The sequence below is a fragment of the Chinchilla lanigera genome, unplaced genomic scaffold, assembly GCF_000276665.1.
Source record: "Chinchilla lanigera isolate Chin_1 unplaced genomic scaffold, ChiLan1.0 scaffold00110, whole genome shotgun sequence".
Taxonomy (NCBI): Eukaryota; Metazoa; Chordata; class Mammalia; order Rodentia; family Chinchillidae; genus Chinchilla; species Chinchilla lanigera.
The window spans coordinates 2326583-2345921 of NW_004955511.1; the positions used below are offsets into that span (position 1 = coordinate 2326583).

Consider the following 19339-nt stretch of genomic DNA (forward strand, 5'->3'; position numbering starts at 1 on the left):
ATACCTTTGGGTTGATTTCAGGACTAGCTCAGTCTGACAGCTTAATTCCATGGGACTGGGAAATAATTGGACATACAGTTCTCAGTCTGGCTGAATTCCTTCAGTTTAAAACTTGGTGGAGAGATGAGGCAGAATTAATGGCCCGCCATAATGCCCATGCCAATCCGCCAGTTCCCATTTCTGCGGAGCAGCTCGTGGGCTCTGGTGATTGGTTTGGTATTGAGCAGCAGTTAGAATATAATGATAACGCAGTCGTCCAAACGAGAACGTGCTGTCTCCAAGCATGGAAAACATTGCTTCTCCCGGCCAAACTGTTCCCTCTTTTGTTCAGGTCATTCAAAGTGCTAACGAACCTTATGTAGAATTTATAGCTAGATTGAAAGAAGTACTCCAGAAAACAGTGTCTCAGCCTGCTTTGAGAGAATTATTATTAAAAATGTTACCTTATGATAATGCCAATAGAGAATGCAAAAAGGTTTTAAAACCCTTGAAATCTCAGGATGCTACTTTGGGAGAGCATATGAAAGCTTGTTGGGATATAGGATCAGAAGCCTTCAAAGCAGGATTGCTTGCAGCTGCTTTGAAGGGAAACAGCCCTTTCTCCCAAAAGAATGCTAAATGTTCGATGCTTTACCAATATTATGTCAACAAACCTTTAGAATTATTGCGGGAAAGATTCCCAGATGCTCTGATTATACACTATAAAGATGATATTCTTTTTTCCACTAGATCAGAAAGGTATTTACAGAAAATGTTCTGTGTAGACAAGCAGTTGTTGACTGACTTTGGCCTACAGATAGCCCCAGATAAGATACAGACCAACTATCCTGTTACCTATTTAGGGCATAGCCTTCAAAGCAGCATAAATGCCCCAAAAAATTAGTATTCGTAGAGATCAACTTCTCACCCTTCATGATTTTCAAAAATTATTAGGAGATATTAATTGGTTACGACCTTCTTTAGGCATTCCTACTTATGCTTTGCAACACCTTTTTAATACTCTTAAAGGAAACCCAGCGTTAGATAGCCCTCACCACCTTACAAAAGAAGGAGAAAAAGAAATAGCCTGGGTAGAACAGCGTATAGGTCAAGCTCAACTAACCCGCATAGATTTATCTAATTAAGTTTTCCATCACCCCATTCTCCTACGGCTATACTATGGCAAAAAGAAGCAGTGTTAGAATGCATTTTTCTTCCACACAAGGAACAGAAGCGACTCACTACTTATATAGATAAAATAGGTTTAATTGTGTTTAAAGGTCGAGCTCACTTAGGACAGTTAACAGGAAAAGACCCTGAATCTATTGTTTTTTCCTTGACAAAGCAGCAGATAGATCAGGCATTACAAATGAGTGAACAGTGGCAAATTGGACTAGCAGGCTATATTGGAAAAACAACCATTACCCTAATTCTAAACTTTCACAGTTTCTAAAATGGCATAACTGGATTTCGCCTAAAATTGTGCACTCTGAACCTATACCAGCAGCAGACACATATTATACTGATGGTAGCGGAAACAGAAAAGCCGGATATGTAGCAAGAATTTCTAAAATATGGCACACTCCTTTTCATTCTGCACAAAGAGCAGAACTCCAGGCAGTTACCCAACTTTTATTAGATGTTCCAGAATCCACTAATACTGTTACAGACTCCCAATATGTATGGTTCACAGTTAATCATATAGAAACAGCTACTTTGTCAAATGATACTGAACTTGATCAATTGTTCTGCCAGTTACAAACTAATATTCATAATAGAGATTTTCCTATTTTCATAACTCATATTCGTTCTCATTCACATCTTCCTGGTGACATGGTTAAATATAACGGTGAACTTGATAAACTTGTTGCTATTTCTTCACTAGATTGTTTAGCCACTGAATTTCATACTTTAACTCATGTAAATACCAAAGGTTTACGTAAAAAATTTCCTCAACTTACCATTCAACAAGCTCGTGAAATCATTTTATCGTGTCCTACTTGTGGAATGCTTAATAATCCTACTTTTCAGCCTGGAACAAATCCTGGAGGCTTGCAAAGTAATGAGTTGTGGTAAATGGATGTAACTCATATTCCTGCTTTTGGGAAACTTGGATTTGTACGTGTTATTATTGACATGTGTTCTGGCTTTATATGGACCTCTGCACAACCAGGAGAAAAATTTGTACATGTTAAAAATCATTTGTTAGAGTGTTTTGCTATTATAGGCAAACCAAAAGCAATTACAGCTGACAACGGACCTGCTTACATGTCACGTTCCTTCCAACAATTCTGTGCGTTGTGGGATATTAATCATGATACCAGCATTCCATATAATCCTCAAGGACAAGTTATGGTTGAAAGGACACACACCAGCAGCAAAGCGCCTGCCTGGCAAGCGCAAGGTCGTGAGTTCGGTTCCCGGTACCGGAGAAAAAAAAAAGGGCACACGCTACTCTTAAATGTATGTTAGCAAAACAAGGGGGACAAGGGGATAGAAGTTTACCAATTATTACACAAAGTCCTATTCACTTTAAATTTTGGGGGTATTAGTAAAGATTCTATTCTTTCCAAAAATTTTCTAAGAGATCTCTGCTTATTGACAACAAAATCTGACTAGTCTATTTAAATTATAAATTTCTAAAATTATCATAGTTACTATAATTCATTTTGGTCAAAAATATATTTGAGTGCACTCTGATTTTGTAAAGATGTTTGTTTGTGCTGTGTACTTGTTTCTGTGTTTGTCTGTCATTCAGTGAATAGCTGTTCCCCTTTATTTTGAGTTCAACAATTTTTTTACTATTATACAATTGGGTTACAGATTTAAAAACAGGTTCTCACCTGAGCTACCAGCTGGTTTATACGATATCAAATTTAAAAATTTTAACCACAGTCCTCAGGGTGAGGAGAAATTATTGGGTAGGACTCCAGTTGGTGAATAGAGGAGTGGCCAAGCTTTATTCATTAATAAGGAGCCCCCAAGGGGCTGGGGATTTAGCTCAGCGGCAAAAGCGCCTGCTTGGCAAGCGCAAGGTTGTGAGTTCGGTTCCTGGTACCGGAGAAAAACAAAAACAAAAACAAAAAAAAAAACAAAATAAGGAGCCCCCAGTGATCTCCAGAGTCTCTGGGGAGAGACCCCAATAATTGGACCATTTAGTTAAAAGAAAGTTTTACAGTAATAATTACAGTTGGGCTTTCTCATAAAGATACTCTAACAAATACATGTGTTGTGTATCCCATTAAGGATAACAACTTCTTATGTATAAGATTAAGATTATTGGTTATGTTTTGACAAAATGAAAATTTAAGTATGTTACTATATGTCATCGTGATTGCCTTGTAGCAATGTGATACAGGGTTTTGATTTCTAATTTTCCAGATAAATATATGTAGCTGTTGTTTGTTAACATTCTATTAGGCTTTATACATTAGGATATACATGATTGTCAGAAAATAATGGTTCCGTTTTTATTGTTCTAAGGTGGTTGCTATTCAGATCAGATTGTAGTGTTAGGCTTACTGCCTCCCTTACAATGCTATGTCATTAATCTTTTTCTGCTGGATGTTTAACAACCGAGGTTTAGAGACCATACATTAGAGAGATAATTTGGGCTAGAGAACAGCCAATATTTTGGCTACGCCCTCCAAGGTCCGTATAGACTCAGGACGTAGAGAACCTCTGCTGCGACGTCTTATAGCTCAGTTGAGTCCCTGATTTTCTGATCAAGGAGATTATGGGACCACAGAGGAAAGTCATTCTATGTTATACAGCGTGCATAACAAGAGTCACCAGGAGAGAGAAAAAAATCTCTCAGGCTTTCACAGAAAGCACCTTGGTCGAGCAATGGCCGTGACTCATCCAGATGGCTGACACTGACAGAAGATCAAGAGATGCTGCACTTGGTTCCAAGAAGATTCCTGAGGAGACCTCACTGACCCTGATAGAGAGTAAAAGGTTAAAACTTTTATGTATACAAGTCTCACCTTAACTTGGTCTTAGACCTCCGGCAGAAAAGTGTAATCACAAGATGTGGACTGATGGTGGACCACTGTGATGGACTTTGGACTATATTCTTATTTTTCCAGTTTCTCACTGTCATTGTACATGGTGTTATAATTGTACTTTGCCTGATCCTCTTAGTCTAGCAAAGTTCATCCAGAGAATGCTGAGACATTCGGTGGCCTCCTCACTGATGCTTCAAAGGGTTGCAGAAAAACAAGAAAGGGGAAATGTGCAGAAGGACATTCTCTAGATCGCCTCAGGCCTGACCGAGCCATGGCTGCTGAGTTCTGGAGGAAGTTTAGCAAAAGCATTGTTAGTTCCAGGGGCAACGCTAGAGGCTTTTCTGAGATAGGCCCTAAGGAAGACAACATGATGGCTTACTGGTCGAGTCTCATTGCTATGACGATGGAATTGTACTGGCCTTGCAAAAATGGTTGAGACAGGCCCAGTTCCGGGGCTGCCTCCTCTCTTCTGGTGGAATAAAAGGGCACTGGAGACAGCAGTCTGGGCTTGAGTCCGGAAGGCGACTAGGCCCCTGAGCCCAGAGATATGCTCTGCAGTTGCTCTTTTGAGGAGAAGGTTAATACATGCGCGGGCACCTCGTTCTGGGGATCTGTTCACCCTGGACAGGGATGGATGAGTAATCCGACAGAAGTGAGGAACCCCAAGCAGGGACTGACCTTGGCCACATCCAGGTGAGGGGCTCACAGAGCGGCAGTGGGCGTCCAGAGAGGGCTGGTCAGCAGCCCTTCACACTCAGACACCTGCACGGGTCGGGCCCAGGGCTCCCTGGGTAAAAATGGCCACTTTCCAACAGTAGGGAGGACCCGTAGAGACTGGGGAACCCGAATATTTGGCGTGCACCTCTGCCAAAAGGAGACCGGGCACCCACCATGGCACCTGCCTGCAGCCCCACCCACTGGAGGCTGAGGCAGGAGGATCCCTTGGGCCGGGAGTTCGGGGCAATCGAGGCAATGTAAGGAAACCTGAGGTACAAGAGCAGAAAATACCGAAAAGGAGGCCTCCTCATCACTAGTTTCACGATCAGCGTCCCCATGCCTGAGGCTCTGTCAGGTAACTGTTGATTCTGGATTTTTATGAGAAATTCCCAGAGTCACAGATTTGGGGAATTAATTCTATATTTTTTACCAAGAGGGGGACAGACAAGGTGGGGGACGGAAGATGCAGAAAAAGAGAAGTGAAATCAAGCATGCGTCATGCATGGAAGCCCAAGTACCTGAAATCCCGGCACTAGGGAGGCTGAGGCAGGAGGATCACTGTGAGTTCAAGGCTAGCCTGGACTACATAGCAAGACTCAGTCTCAAAAAAGCAAAATAAATAAATCAATAGAGCACTGTGCGTTGCTCACATGCTGTGTGCCAGGCAGTCCTCTAACATTTCATGCACGTTTATTACCTCTTTCAAGCAACAGCACCTCCGAAGGGGGTACTCTCACTGGCTCCACTCGGAATGGAGACACAAAGGCCGAGGAACGGGGCTGAGGTCCCCTGGCTGACGGCCGTCACAGCCGGAGCCGAAGCCCGAGGACTAAATCATTATTCTCTCCTAGAAAGCGCTCCGCTGTGAGAACCGGAGCCCGGCGGCATGGCAGGAAGGCGGACGGCGAGGATGGAGGCCCGCGCCGCCCCTCACTCTGGGAAGCGAAGCCCCTGCCCTTGACTGGACGGGAACGCGGTCGGGCCAGGCAGCGGTCTGCACCTTAGAGTCGGTGCCGCTACCCACGCAAGTGCTCGCTGCCTGGCAGCAGCTGGAAAAGCAACAGGACCCAGAGCGGGGACTTCGTGGTCCTCGGGTCCCTGGGGAGGAGGCCGGGGTCTCACCTGCATGAGGGGGACGAGTGGCCAGTGAGCCCCGCAGGAGTCGCGTTGACCGCCCCGGACTCCGGAAGACGAAGACCAAGCCTGAGGCCCCGAGCGCCCCCCGCTTCTGCTTCCCCCCCGAGCAACGCGTGTGCCCAGGCCTTCGCCACTCAGAACGTGGATGCCCAGGGGCTCCGCGCCCTGGCGGGCTTTCCAGCCTCCCGGGGCCGAGGAGAAGCCGGGCTGTGGGAAGGGGCACAGACAAGACCCGGCCTCCGGCCAAGGGCCAGCTGCAGCCCGGCGCCCGCCCCCCACATCAGATGGCCCAGCAGGCAGCCCGAGCCGCGGGCCCTCCCACAAGCAGCACCTACCGGGGCAAAGCCGCTGTGCCGGGGATGGACCCCAGCTCACGGCCACACCTCCCGCTCGGCCCCTGGAAATAGTTATGGAAAAAAGTGACAGAGAGAAGCCAGGAGACCGCAGGCTTGACGGCGCCCCCAGAACCGGAGCCCTGGGGGAGCCCCCCAGGCAGGAGCCCCCAGGGTCCCAGGGGTCGCCTCCCCACCACAGCCACCGGCTGCGCCCAGCCCCGAGGGCAGCTCCAAGCGGCGAGGCCTCCAAGGAGCCCCTCCTCGGGCCCCAGAGCGGTCAGCGTCCGTCCACAGCCTGGGCCGCGAAGCAGGGCAGCGGGGCCCACGGGGGCCTGGGGACCCGAGAGTGAGCCCCGAGGGTGCCCACGCGCTGTGGGGGGTGTGCCCACGGGTGCAGTGGGTCCAGGGCTGCACAAACGCGGGGGCGGACAGGAGGAGCTGCTCACTGGAGCTCCAGCCAGGGCCTCACTCCCCGCCTGGGCAGAATCAAAGTGCTGCTGCCGGTGCTCAGTGCTCGGTGCTAGGTGCTCGGTGCTGGGTGCTCAGTGCTTGCCCCTCCTGCTGAGCCCCCACCTTGCAAGGCTGCTTTGAACTCACTCTGAGCCAGAGAGACTTCCCCTGCGTCCCTGACAGCTGGCTGTGCCCTCGGAGAGGCGTACACACACACACACACACACACACACACACAGAGCTTATCTGACCACAAACAAATGGTCAGCCGCCCCGCAACGGCCACAGCGCCCCGCCCTCACCATTTGGTGTCCTGGGGACAGCAAAGCCTGGAAAACCCACTGGCCCGAGTCCCAGCCCTGGCCCCTCACCCCGCAGATCCCTACAGGGCAGCTCCCATGGGGGCCCCAGCCCTGAGCGGGAGCCCCACAGACCCCAACCCAGAGCCCCTGACCTCTCTGTCAGCGGTGGGGAGGAAATGAAGCCCTCAGCCCTCAGAGAACACTCACCCGGGCCAGAGGCAGAGAGGGCAGAGGCTGGTGCTTCGCAGAGTGCTTGGGTAACCGCTGACGTTCTGGCTAGGGTGTGAATGACTTTCTCGCTTCAGGCCCTGAACACGGCTGTCCTGCTCTCTGAGAAGCTGTTCCCCATCCCGCCAGGTCTCGTGTCTGTCACCCCAGGGTCGCAGGACCCGTGTCTGCAGCCCCAGCAGCGTGGGGGGGCCGGGCCCAGACTCTGGGAGTCAGAGCACCCGAGAAGACGCAGTGGGGAGCCTGGCGCCGGCACCAGCACCCCAGACCCTTAGGAAGCCCAGGCCCGAGCCGTGCGAGGCGGCCCCGCCAGTGGCCCGCAGAAGCTGAAGCCAGCAGCCTGGCCGGGCTGTGAGGATGAGTTCCGCGGCTCCCTCGGTGGCGGACTTGGTGAGCAGAGTCCTCGCAGATAGGGCACCGGGCCAGGAGACGGGCAGAGCGCAGGGCAGGGCTGCCCAGCTGAGGCACAGGGGCCCAGGGAGGAAGGGCTCGGTCAGGTGTCCCTGGGCCACGCCGCCTGCACCCCGCGCCCCCTCATCCTCCAGTCGCTGGCCTCCTCCAGCTACCGTGGGGCCCGGGCAGGCGGCCGGGAGGAAGCAGAGGCCTGAAGGAGCGGGAGCAGGCCAGGCCCTCGCAGGCCAAGCACTGGGTGCTGCCCGGGACGCTCGCCCAGCCTGAAAAGCCAGGGACACGGACACGGCAGAGGATGCAGGACCCTGTCAGCGGGCCACGTAGCCATGGGGGTGGGGGTGCTCAGGGCCAGGGGAGGAAGCCCAGCACCCCCAGAGACCAGCTGCTGGCTCCTCCTGGGGTGGGAGCACCTCAGATGGTTGGAACTGCAGAAAGGGCTACACTTCAGCTCCCTGATCCGATTAGAAATCTCCTCTATTGCACTTGGGAGGCTGAGGCAGGAGGATCGCCATGAACTAACCTGAGATACATAGTGAGACTGTCTCAAAAAAGAAAAAAGAAAAGAGGAGAGGAGCGGAGGGCAGGGCAGAGCCTTGGGCCTTGGGCTGGGCCCTCCTGTCCTGTCCTGTCCTGTCCTGTCACGTCACGTCACAGGCAAGTGCTGGTGCCCAACCCCAGACCTCCTGGATCCTTCCAGCATCACCTTCAGTGGATCTGAGCACAGGGGCTAGGGCACAGGGGCTAGGGCCAGTTGACAGTGCTGCCATCTAGAAGTCACAGTCCCCCCCCCACATCCCCCAGCCCAGGAGCTCAATCACTTTGAGACTCAGTTTTCCCATCTACAAAATGGGAGTCTTCCCTTTATCTACTTCCTGGGCTGGTTAGAGCTCAGTGAGAGAGTGGAGCAAAGGGCCTGAGATTCAGAGATAAAGAAGAGAGCCAAGCTGCAGGTGCAAAAGAAAGAGCTCAAAAGGTCCCAAGGCTATGAAGAAAATGTGATGTTTACCAAAGTGGAGTACTACTCTGCCAGGAAGAAGGACACGCTTGAGTCCTTTGTGGGAAAATGGATGCAACATGAGACCTTCATGTTAAATGGAGCTGGGGATATGGCTCAGTGGCAGAAGCGCCTGCCTGGCAAGCGCAAAGTCCTGAGTTCGAGTCCCAGTACCAAAAAAAAAATGTTAAATGAAGTAAGTCAGACATGTGCCTCAAATATCACATAGTTTGTCTTATATGAGAAAGCTGAAGTATAAATAATTTAAAGAGCAAAATAAAAGATAATTTTAAAAAAATCTTTTGCAAATGGGAAGGTGACTGAGAGATGGAAGTGAGGGGAGGGCACAGAAAAGGAGTAAGATGTCTTGTGGGGGCACCAGCTCCCAGCGAGGAATGGCGTCTGGGTGTGCTCCAAGCGCTGACTCAAAAAATATACTGTCCTTTAAAGTCCCAGGGCTGCCGACGTGGGACACATGCCTGAGATCCCAGCACTCTGGAGGCTGAGGCAGGAGGATCGCTGTGAGCTCAAGGCCTCCCTGGGCTTCAGGATAAATTCAAGGCCAGCTGGAACTACATAGCGAGACCCTGTCTCACAACACCAAAATAATAGTGAGAATGGGTAATACTGACAGCGCACGCACTCTGGACAGCCAGCCCGAGGCAGGCAGCACTAGAGTCGGGGGTTGTTTTCAAATCCGGGCTCTGCCACTGTCCCTCCGAGAGCCTCAGTTTCCCCAGTGGAACAGGCGGTTGTCAGAGTTGACGTTTAAGGTTCGGCGCAGAGACCAAGGCAGGAAGACCGTGCCTGGACCCCGAGGCAGAACTCACTCCGGCAGCTGCTCGAGGTCTGAGCGCTGGGGAGCTCCGTGCCTTTTAGCATTTTACTGAGGTGCGGGGGTGGATCCCAGGGTCTTCACACGCAGCGCCATCGCCGGCCCTTGTGTTAAACTGATTTTTTTGTTTTGAGACGGGGTCTTTCTAAGTCACCAGGCTGGCCAGGTTGGGCTCAAATTTGCAACCGTCCTGCCTCAGCCTCCCAGCAGGATGCCCTAGGGCCCGGAGCCGGATGCTGGTGCCGCAGTTCCCCGGTGCCTGAAGCTGCTGTGAGTCTCCCGCGGGCTGGGGAGTCGTGACCCGGCTCCCGCGCGCGCCCGGACTGCGGCTCCTACACCAGCTTCACCGGCCCATCCGCCCGCCCAGCTCTGCGCGCCCTCCGCAACGCCGTGACACTGCGGGCAGTGTCGGCGGCCGCGGCTCGGACAGGGCAGGGATCGTCCGGTTGCTCTTCGGGTGACCCTCAACACTGCCGCTCCGCACTGTCCAGGGAACACGGCACATGGGAGGACCCGCGGCCACCAGGGGAGACGGCGCTGGACGCGGACGAGGGTCCTCGCACACCGCGGCCAGTCCGGAGCCGCGCCGCTGGGCGCCCGCTGCCACCTCGTGGCCGATGGCGGGACAGCACCCCAGCCTCGCCACCGTCGCCCAGGACTTCCGGTTCCGGGACAGGGACAGGAGGTGGGGCGCAGGGAGGGAATCGAGCGTGAAACTGCGTTATGCGCACGCGCCAGCGCCCGCGATGAAGGTAATCGTTATGAACTGCAAACAACAGATAGGTAGACAGGTGTGTGTGTGAGAGAGAGAGAGGGAGAGAGGGAGAGGTAGGTGATAGGTGATGATAGAGAGAGAGATGGACGGACAGACAGATGATTGATAGATGTTTAATAGATGATAGATTGATAGATATAGATGAATGGATAGATGATGGATAGATGATAGATAGATGATCGACAGATGAATGGATAGGGAGATAGACTGATTTTGATTAGCACAGGTCTTACTTTCGCTTAGTCTAAAATGCCGAGCAGGAAAGTATAACCAAAAAGAAAGTTGATTAAAGTAAAAATATTAAACCCCAAAGCTTGATTAGACATAAAAAGGAGCCCCCGTCCCTGCAGTGGTTCCTAGACACCATGGAATAGTATTCGGCAACGAAAAAGAACGAAGTCCTGTGCCTCTTGGCCACCCAGGCAAGCCTCACCGAGGTTGGGGGAAGAGGAGTAACAGAAGCCCGGAAAGGCAAACACGCGCTCTGGCTTCCCGGTGGAGGCGGGGAGGTTGGCGCCCTTAGAAGCAGGTGCTGTGTGACCCGAGCGGGCTGGCGGAGGAGCCAGGGGACAGCTGATGGGGTGGGGACAGCGGGCAGAAGGGCACTCCTCGTGGCCGGCAGGCGCCCAGGGCCAGAGACAGGAACTGTGTATTCCGGGATCTCCTGCGGTCCAAACAGAACTAGGAGATCAGTGTCAGCAACCGCTGAACCAGAAAGACAACAGGAGCGCGGCCACGGGCAGGTGCGGCCCCAGAAACGGGGCTTCTCCCCCCGCGTTCCCGGGCCATGGAGCCGCCCTTTCACTGGGAGAGAGAGGCCACCCTGGCCCGGCCTCCTGGAAACGGGGGCAAACTCGGGGGGCTCGATTGCTCCACCCGGAAGAGCCTCACCCCAGGCGCCACAGAGAGGGCGCGGGGACCTGGCTGTGCCCCACCCTGCTTCCAGACGGGCAGAAGACAGAAGGGCAGATGCAGCCACCCTCACCCAAGAAGCGGGCCGGCGTCCCTGTCCCCAGCTGCGGGAAGGGGCGGAGATTCCAGCGAGAGGGTCCCCAAGCTGTGCCCGGGGAACCGATGTCACTGGAAACAGATTTTCTTGGAACTTCGACCCAAGGGTGCTGTCGCTAGCGATGGAGATGGTTTTGGCGAGCCGTAAGAAAGAAACAGGGGACACCGTGAGCTGCTGTTGACACAGCAGGGGGAGCCCCTCGGGTCAGAGCAACCCCCAAGTCTTGCCTTTAAAAATGTTGTGAAGGGGCCCGACTTCGCTTAGATTAGACCTCGAAGGGAAATAGGTTCCAGACGGAACAGTCAGATGACAGTTTGGGGGTGTCCATGCTTTATATCTGGATGCCCCCCAAGCCTCCTGCTCGATGGTGGGGCTTTGGGGAGGTGACTGGGGCACGGCTGAGGTACTCACCAGGGCGGATTCGTCCTGAGGGTGGGAGGTGGAGGAGGTGGAGCACGGACATGGCCTGGGCGCTGGCCTCCCTCCTCCTCCCTTGATCTCTCCGCTGCCTGCTGCCCTGCCAGGGGCTGTCCCTCCTCCATCACGGCCACACCTTGGAGCCAGCCGACTAGGGGCTGAAACTGCTACAGACCGTGAGCCGCAGTAGACCGCTCTCCCTCGGAGCTGTAGGGTTCAGACAGTCTCAGTGAGGAGACAGTGACGAAGACAGACGATACCGCACTTCCCTCGGGGCTGACACCGGCAGATACGCAGCCTAGCAAATCAGAGAGCCACCCACCGCCCTCCCCACAGGGGGACTTCTGGTGCCCGGGCCACCCTCAGGAGGGGCATCAGAGGTTTCAGGGAAGTAGCTCGGCCCAGTCACTCAACAAATCAACACACAGCCAACCACAGAAATGAACCACAGAGGGAAGAAAGAAGCAGCTCAGGGCTCCTCCAAGACGGTCCCCAGAGTCCAGCCTGCGGGCAAGATTGTAAGGCAGGAGAGTAACGGAAGCCCTGCCCCAGAAGAGGGTGCAAGGCAGACCCTGCCCACTAGAGGGCGCAGGCTGGACGCACACAGGCTGCAGGACCTGTCCACCTGCTCGCAGGACAGGAAGACACAACAGCCCTCGCTCGTCCAAATGAGGTAGAGAGAGAGAGAAAGAGAGAGAGAGAGAGAGAAAGACAAAGAATATTTTTTTAAAGAGCCGAATGGAAATTCTGGAGATAAAAGTACACAATCAATATGAAAATACAGCAAAGGCATGCAAAACCAGATGTGAGCTGACAGAAGAAAGAATCTGAGTTTGAAGATAAATCAGTCAATACGCCATGCAAAGCACAAAGAGAGCCAGGCGTGGTGGCGCACGCCTGCAACCCAGGACTCAGGAGGCTGAGGCAGGAGGATCACCCCAAGTTCAAGACCAACCTGGGCTACATAGTGAATTCAAAGCCAGCCTGAACTACATAGAGATCCTGTCTCAAAATACAAAAAAAAAGGCAGTGGGGGTGATCCAGGATGTGGGTCGTGTCTATGGGGTCACTGTCAAGCCATGGACGGGTATGGGAAGCTGAGATCTCCCCTGAACACTGCTGCCTCCTTGAGGGTGCAAGAAGCACAACCTTCCGCTGCCAGCCACATATACTGGCTATGGTGTCTTCCAGACCTTCAGGAGTTTTTTAAACGAACTTCCTGGGAGAGAAAAGGCTCCAGTAACTTGTGGGTCTTGAAGCTGCAGTTAAGTCTGACTGTAAAACCTGCATTTCCTTGTCTCCTTTCTGCCCAGGTCCCCTGCTCCCGCCCCGCCTCGCCCTCGATGGAATATGACAGCGAGACAGATGCAGTCCTGACGTGCACGGCCGCTGGCCACCCTGGGAAGTGTCCAAGAGGCCAGTGCCCGACCGCATGCCCCACGCTGCACCTGGCCACGCTCACACTCTGCCTGGCAAGCAGCGCCCTGTGTGGCTTCGTTTACATGAAACACCGAAACAGGCCAAGCCGTAGCAGCGAAGTGGCCTCCAGGCTGCCCGGGGCAGGGCGGGTGGGGAGCCCTGGGAGACAGTGATTGCTAGCGGCTGTGTTCTAGGGGCTGGTATTTGTGTGTTGTGTGTGCTGTATGTTGTTTTCATTTTGTTGTGTGTGTGTGTCCATGCATGTGCACTGGCATTTTTTGTGTGGTTTTGTTTTTTTATGGAGTGATGAAAACGTCCTGAAATTATTATAGGTACAGTTGCGTCCATCTGAGTATACTAAAATCATCAAATTGTGCAGCTTAAATAGTGAATTGTCGCTGGGCATGGTGGTACATGACTGTCATCCCAGCACTTGGGAGGCTGAGGCAGGAAGATCGCCAGGAGTTTGAGGTCAGTCTGGACTGCATAGTGAGTTCCAGGGCAACCTGGACAGCAAGACCCTGTCTCAAAGCGAACAAAAATGGGTGATTTGTATGGTATATGAGCTGTGGCTTAACAAAATTGTTCTTTGTTTTTTTAAGTCAAGGGGAAAAAATCCAGTCAAAAGGAATAAAAGAGTCCAGGACAAAAAGAGAAGGGGTGATCGGCTCTGCAGGGCAGGGATCCCAGGGGTGTGCTGGCCTTGGAGGACGCCTGAGGGTGGAGGGGGTTGGGAGATCGGACCGGTGTGCAGGTGACACATGGGCCCTGCAGCTGTCCCACACTCCTGCCACCCCATCTCTCACCTCTGCCACCTCGGCCCTGCCCTCCCCAGGTGCAGCTTGGTGTCCAGGCCTGGCTCAGCCACTCCCCTTGGGGGGCTGGCGATGTGACTGCACGAAGGAATTCACTGTGGGTCCCTGGGGAGGGGTCGTACCGCCCCACGCACGCCTGCCACCTGCCAGCGTGATTTGCTCCAGCGGGAAATGAACGCAGAGGCCCGGAGGGAGCCGGCCCGCAGCGTCCGGGTTCATTTCCCCCTGGTACGGGAGCAGAGCTGCCCCAGGTACAGGCCAGGCCCACATCCCTGCGGCCGGGACCCACGGGGCTGAGGAGAGATGGATCTGGGACTTTAAGCCCGGGGGACTCGGGGGTAAGAGCGTCCCATGACGTGACTTCACATAACTCACGTCAGCCTCGTTCCCAGGGCCGCATGCAGCCCAAATGTGCCAACCGGGGGACCCGAGCGGCCGCCTCTGCAGCCTCCCCGGCCGGGCTGGGCGCAGGCTGCGCCTGCTGAGCCCGCAGCGGGACTCGGTTTACTCCCGGGCGCGTCCAACCCGCCCTGCACCGGGCCTCGTCCCCAGCGCCTGCACCCGACCGCTCGTCCCGGTCTCCCACGCTCCCCCGCTCCTCCTCCCCGCGTGTGTGCGGGTGGTGCTGGTGGTTGGGATTGTTACACGTTCTCACCGTTGTCCAGGCCGACTTCAGTCAAACCCTGTGTAGCTTGAATTGCCGGCCTTGAACTCTCCATCTTCCTGCCTCAGCCTTCACTAAATCCCAAGCCCGCCCGCCCTCCCTCCCTCCCTTTCTCTTTCTTTCTTTCTTTCTTTGAGACAGAGACAAGATCCCACTCATTTACCAGATTGCCTAGGATGGGCTTGAACTTTGGATCCCCGCACCCCGCCTCAGCCTCACAGAGTGCTGAGATGACAGCTGCGCACCGCCCGCCCGGCTCTTCCCGTTCTCCCATCCAGCACAAGCAGGGCCTCCGCCGTCACAGGGCTGCGCTGGTGTATTTCACAGCCAGGTTCTGCTGCCCTGTGACTCTGGGTCTCACGTCACTCGGCTGTGCTCTCCGCAGCCGCGCAGTCCTGAGCCCTGTCCGTCTGCCTCAGCTGCCACCCGCCCCGCTGGACACGCGTCCACTCCAGCTCCTCCCTGTACTCACCCACCGCCTTGCGAACCTGGGCGGAGCCCCTCCTCCGGGCTTCTGACCGAACGATCGTTCCCTACAGACCGTTTGCCAGGGAGGTGCCGCATCCCCCTGCCAGCCTTTCTCTGCTGTATTTTCAAAGGTTACTTAAATCGCATCACTAAAACATTGACTCTTAAGCCAGGAGAGGTGGTATATACACGTCATCCCAGCACTTGGGAGGCTGAGGCAGGAGGATCACCATGAGTTTGAGGCCAGCTTGGATGACAGAGTGAGTTCCTGTCTCTAAATGAATAAATAAATAAATAAATAATGGCTTTTTCCTTTTGTCGTTAAATAGGCCCATCACAGAAGCATATTCCTCAACGCAAACTGAATCGGTTAATTAAAGGTAGATGTAGCGGCCTTGTTTGTGTTACTTATCCTGTTTGCATTCAACTGCCTTTGACCTGGGAAAATGGCCACTTCCGTGGCTCCTCCGCCTGGCTCTACTGCACGGGGAAACTCACCGGCTCGCTTCAGGGCCTTCAGAGGTGAGTGCTCTGCGTTTTCCAGAGAAGAAAACAGGCCTTGAGTCTTGAGGACTGCACTCACGTCACACAGCAGCGAGGGCGAGGTCACCCTGCCCGTGGCATCCGCACGGCGCCCCGTCCTGGCATCACCCTGCCCTGGGAGTGTGCGGTGAGCAGAGCTTGCCCGGGGCACGCCGCAGCCCCCGCAGGGCCGTAGAGCCGTTGAAGGGCCAAGCTGGCACCAGGCCACTCACACGGGGCGCTGAATGGCGCTCTCACGAGGACGGCCTTGCGCGGTTGTCTCAGCTCATGAAGCGGGGAGCCCCAGCCGGCCGGCTTCCGGCTCGAAGCAGGGTTACAGCGCTGGTCTCACCTCCCCAGCAAGCCGGGATGCCTGGGGCCCCTCCTCAGCCAGGCCCTGGGGGCAGGGGAGGGACAGGCACCCCATGCCCCTCCCTGGAGAGATGGGGTGGCGCCCCGCCTGAGTCACCTCTCAGGAGAGGGGCGTTGAGCCTGTCCCCCGAAGGGACTGCAGCTGGGATGCCGCCCAGGACAAAGCACGCGCTTAGCAGACTCAAAGGCTTGGGTTCAATGTCCCCCCAGCAGTGAAAGTTAAAAAAAAGTTAGATTTTTAATTAAAATTAAATTAGAGCCAGGCATGGTGGTACAGGCGTATCATTCCAGCACTCGGGAGGCTGAGGCAAGAGGATCATTGCAAGTTCGAGGCCAGCCTGGGCTACCTAAGTGAGTTCAAGTCCAGCCTGAACTGCATAGTGAGACCCCCCCCGTCTCAAAAAGACAAAACCAAAAAAATTAAATTAGAGCCAGGCATGATGGCCCACACCCGTAGTCCCAGCACTCTGGGAGGCTGAGGCAGGAGGATCGCAGGTTTAATCCCAGAGAGGCAATTCAGTGATTTAGTGGGACCCTGTCTCAAAGTAAAAAATAAACGTAACAATGCATTCACCCTGGGGCTGCACAGCCACTGGTGACAGCGGCAGGGCGTGGTCCCACTGCTCCTCGGGTTCCCAGCTCACAGGGGACCGCAGGGCCCAGCACCTGGAGGAAGGCGTGGCGTGCCTCCATGACACGGCCCTCCCTGCGGCTCCGAGGCTGTGCGTGTGCGCAGCCACCAGGCCTGCACCCCTCCCCTTCCCTCTGGTGGGCCGAAGGCTGCACAGGGCGCAGGGCTGGACCGCGGCGTGGCCTTGACCCTGGCTTCCCACTGCCGCCCCTCCCCTCAGGACAGCGTCTGCCTTGGCCCCTCTCCAGGTGCTGTTTTTTCCACTCTTTTAAAGACCGCAGGAGCTTACGAGGCCTTCGTCAGGAACCCTGATATCCCGGGCTCCGTCTCCTGTTGGTTAGAGGCTCCACTTGGATTCAGAGGACAAGACTTACTAGTTTATTTTTAATTTGTTGTGTCAGTGGATGGATGGACATGAGGAGTGAAAGATGGATGGATGAGTGGGTGGATGGATGGATGGATACATAGATGGATAGTCATGTAGGTGCATGAGAGATGGATGGACAGGTGGATGGGTGGGTGGATGAATGAATGGATAGACGTGAGGAATGAGAGATGGATGGATGTGTGGATGGGTGGGTGGATGGATGAGTAGATGGATAAATGGACAGACGTGGGTGAATGATGGATGGATGGATGGGAGGATAGACAGGTGGATGGATAGGTGGAGGGATGGACAGACTGATGGAATGACAGGTGAGTGGATGGATGAACGGATAGGTGGATAGATGAATGTGTGGATGGAGGGAGGGATGGATGGACGGATAGTCATGTAGGTGAATGAGAGATGGATGGACAGGTGGATGGGTGGGTGGATGGATGGATAGATAGACATGTGAGGAATGAGAGATGGGTGGATGTATGGATGGGTGAGTGGATGGATGGATGGGTGGCTTGGTGGGTAGATGGACAGATGGACAGACATGTGGGTGAAGGATGGAAGGATGGATGGGAGGGTAGATAGGTGGATGGATAGGTGGATGGATAGGTGGATGGATGGACAGACTGATGGATTGACAGGTGAGTGGATAGATGAATGGATAGGTGGATAGATGAATAAATGGATGGGGGGATTGATGGATGAACAGATGGACAGCTAGGTGGATGGTTGGATGGGTGCGTAGATGGATGGGTGGATGGATGGATGGAGGGATAGAGGATGGGTGTGGGGGTGGAGTAAGAGATACGTGAGTTAGTTCCCAGGGCCCTCAGAACACCCCAGCTCCCGGCCTTCTCACAGTGGCGTCCCCGGCTGCGGTTCTGGGTCCGGATGGAAGCGCCTTCCGAGTCTGGGAGCCAGCGTCCACACCCTCCCCAGTCATGACTGGCAGCACAGCCAGCGCTCAGCAGCGCCTCCCCTGCCCAATCACGGAGCTGAACATTCCTTCAGCTTCACAGCAGCGCCATGCCTAGGCGCTATTACTGCCCGCAGGGTGCAGTGTGGGAACCAGGCTCAGCGAGCGGGGACCTGCCCAGGGCACACCGTGGGTCAGCAGCACAGTGGCTGTGTCCCGGGCCCCCCCCCCCGACCCGAACCTCAGCCCTCACTTCTCCTCCAGCCTGAGTCACGGGAACGGCGTGAGAAGCACGTCCCTGACTTTGCAAACCCTCTCGCTGACAATCCTCGGTGTCCTGTGACCCTCAGTGGCCCTCTGATGCTGGACTGCGATGGCCGTTGAGCGGGAAGGAGGTTCAGAGAAGGGGCCGTGGGGAGCAGAAGTCACACCAGCCTGTGCGTGTCTGAGTGCCACTGCGCACCCGGCTCTGCTCCCGCCGCCCACCCGTCCCCGGGGCAGTCCCCGTGACAAAGGACGTTGTGACCGTGAGCGCCAATCCGGTTACGGTCCAGGCACAAGGCCGCCCAGAATCGGTACCAGCTCTGAGCTGCTAGCTGGGGGGCACTCGTCCCTGGATGAGATGCCACCCGTCTCCTCTGGACAGTCAGGAGGATGCTGTGCCCGGCGCCAGGCCCAGCTCGATGCTGGAGCTTAAATGACCTGAAGCAGGCGGCCAAGATCTGCCCCCGGACAAAAGGCAGCCGCTGGCCCCCTCTTCCCCGGGCATGACCCTCTCGCGGCCCTGCACGCTGGCCTCGGCCGGGCAGCAAGCCGGCTGCCCCACCAGCTCTGTGTGCCCCGCCTGCGAGACAGAAGGGTCGCTCCTTTGAGGGCTGAGAAGCAGCACCCTCCACCCAGCCCTGCGCTTTTGCCTTAGTTTTGCTGCCACCCAGGGGCTGTGTCGTGCCATGCGGGTTCCTTTCAGAAGTCTCCTTTGTTTTCATTTTGGTTTGGTTGTGTGTGTGTGTGTGTGTGTGTGTGTGTGTGTGTACAACAGTGAGGATTGATCCCAGGGCTATTGCCCTGAGCCATACCCCCAAAACTTTTTTATTTTTTACTTTGAGACAGGGTCTCACTAAATCATGAAGTTGTTTGGGCTGAGCTTGAGCTTGCCAGCTTCCTGCCTCAGCCTCCCAGAGTGCTGCAGTTGTAGATGCACACCACACACACACACACACACACACACACAACCCTTTTCATGAGAGTGCTTTGCAACAGAAAGGGATGGGAGGAGGAGGAAAACATACCCCACGCGGAGTAGGGGAGGCTGAGGTTGGAAGAACCCCACAAGCACCGCTGATGCACCCCTGTGCTCACCCCACCCGAGAAGCCAGAGGAAGGAGAGCAGGGGAAGGGAGAAGCCGGCAGGCCTGCCCCCCCAGCGCTGGAACCAGTGTGAGCAACCCGCTCTGCCGCGGGACGAGCCGACATTCAGTTTCTGGCGCGGCTCCCCAGCCTACAGCACCGGAGCAAGGAAGTTAGGAATGAGCTTCCCCGAGGGTCCTTCGGGGGGCC

The 19339-nt window shown here is 54.7% G+C and overlaps 1 long non-coding RNA gene across 2 annotated transcripts; it reads left to right on the forward strand.

Annotated features, from left to right (window-relative positions):
* The first annotated feature begins 10070 nt into the window (after window positions 1–10070).
* On the forward strand, window positions 10071–14584 carry LOC102015035. Of its 2 annotated transcripts, none has more exons than XR_001231670.1 (3): window positions 10071–10147; window positions 12910–13486; window positions 13618–14584. It is a non-coding gene; the product is annotated as an uncharacterized LOC102015035 (long non-coding RNA). The 2 variants fall into 2 exon arrangements; XR_001231671.1 differs by lacking the exon at window positions 10071–10147 and adding an exon at window positions 10148–10186.
* Window positions 14585–19339: the final 4755 nt, after the last annotated feature.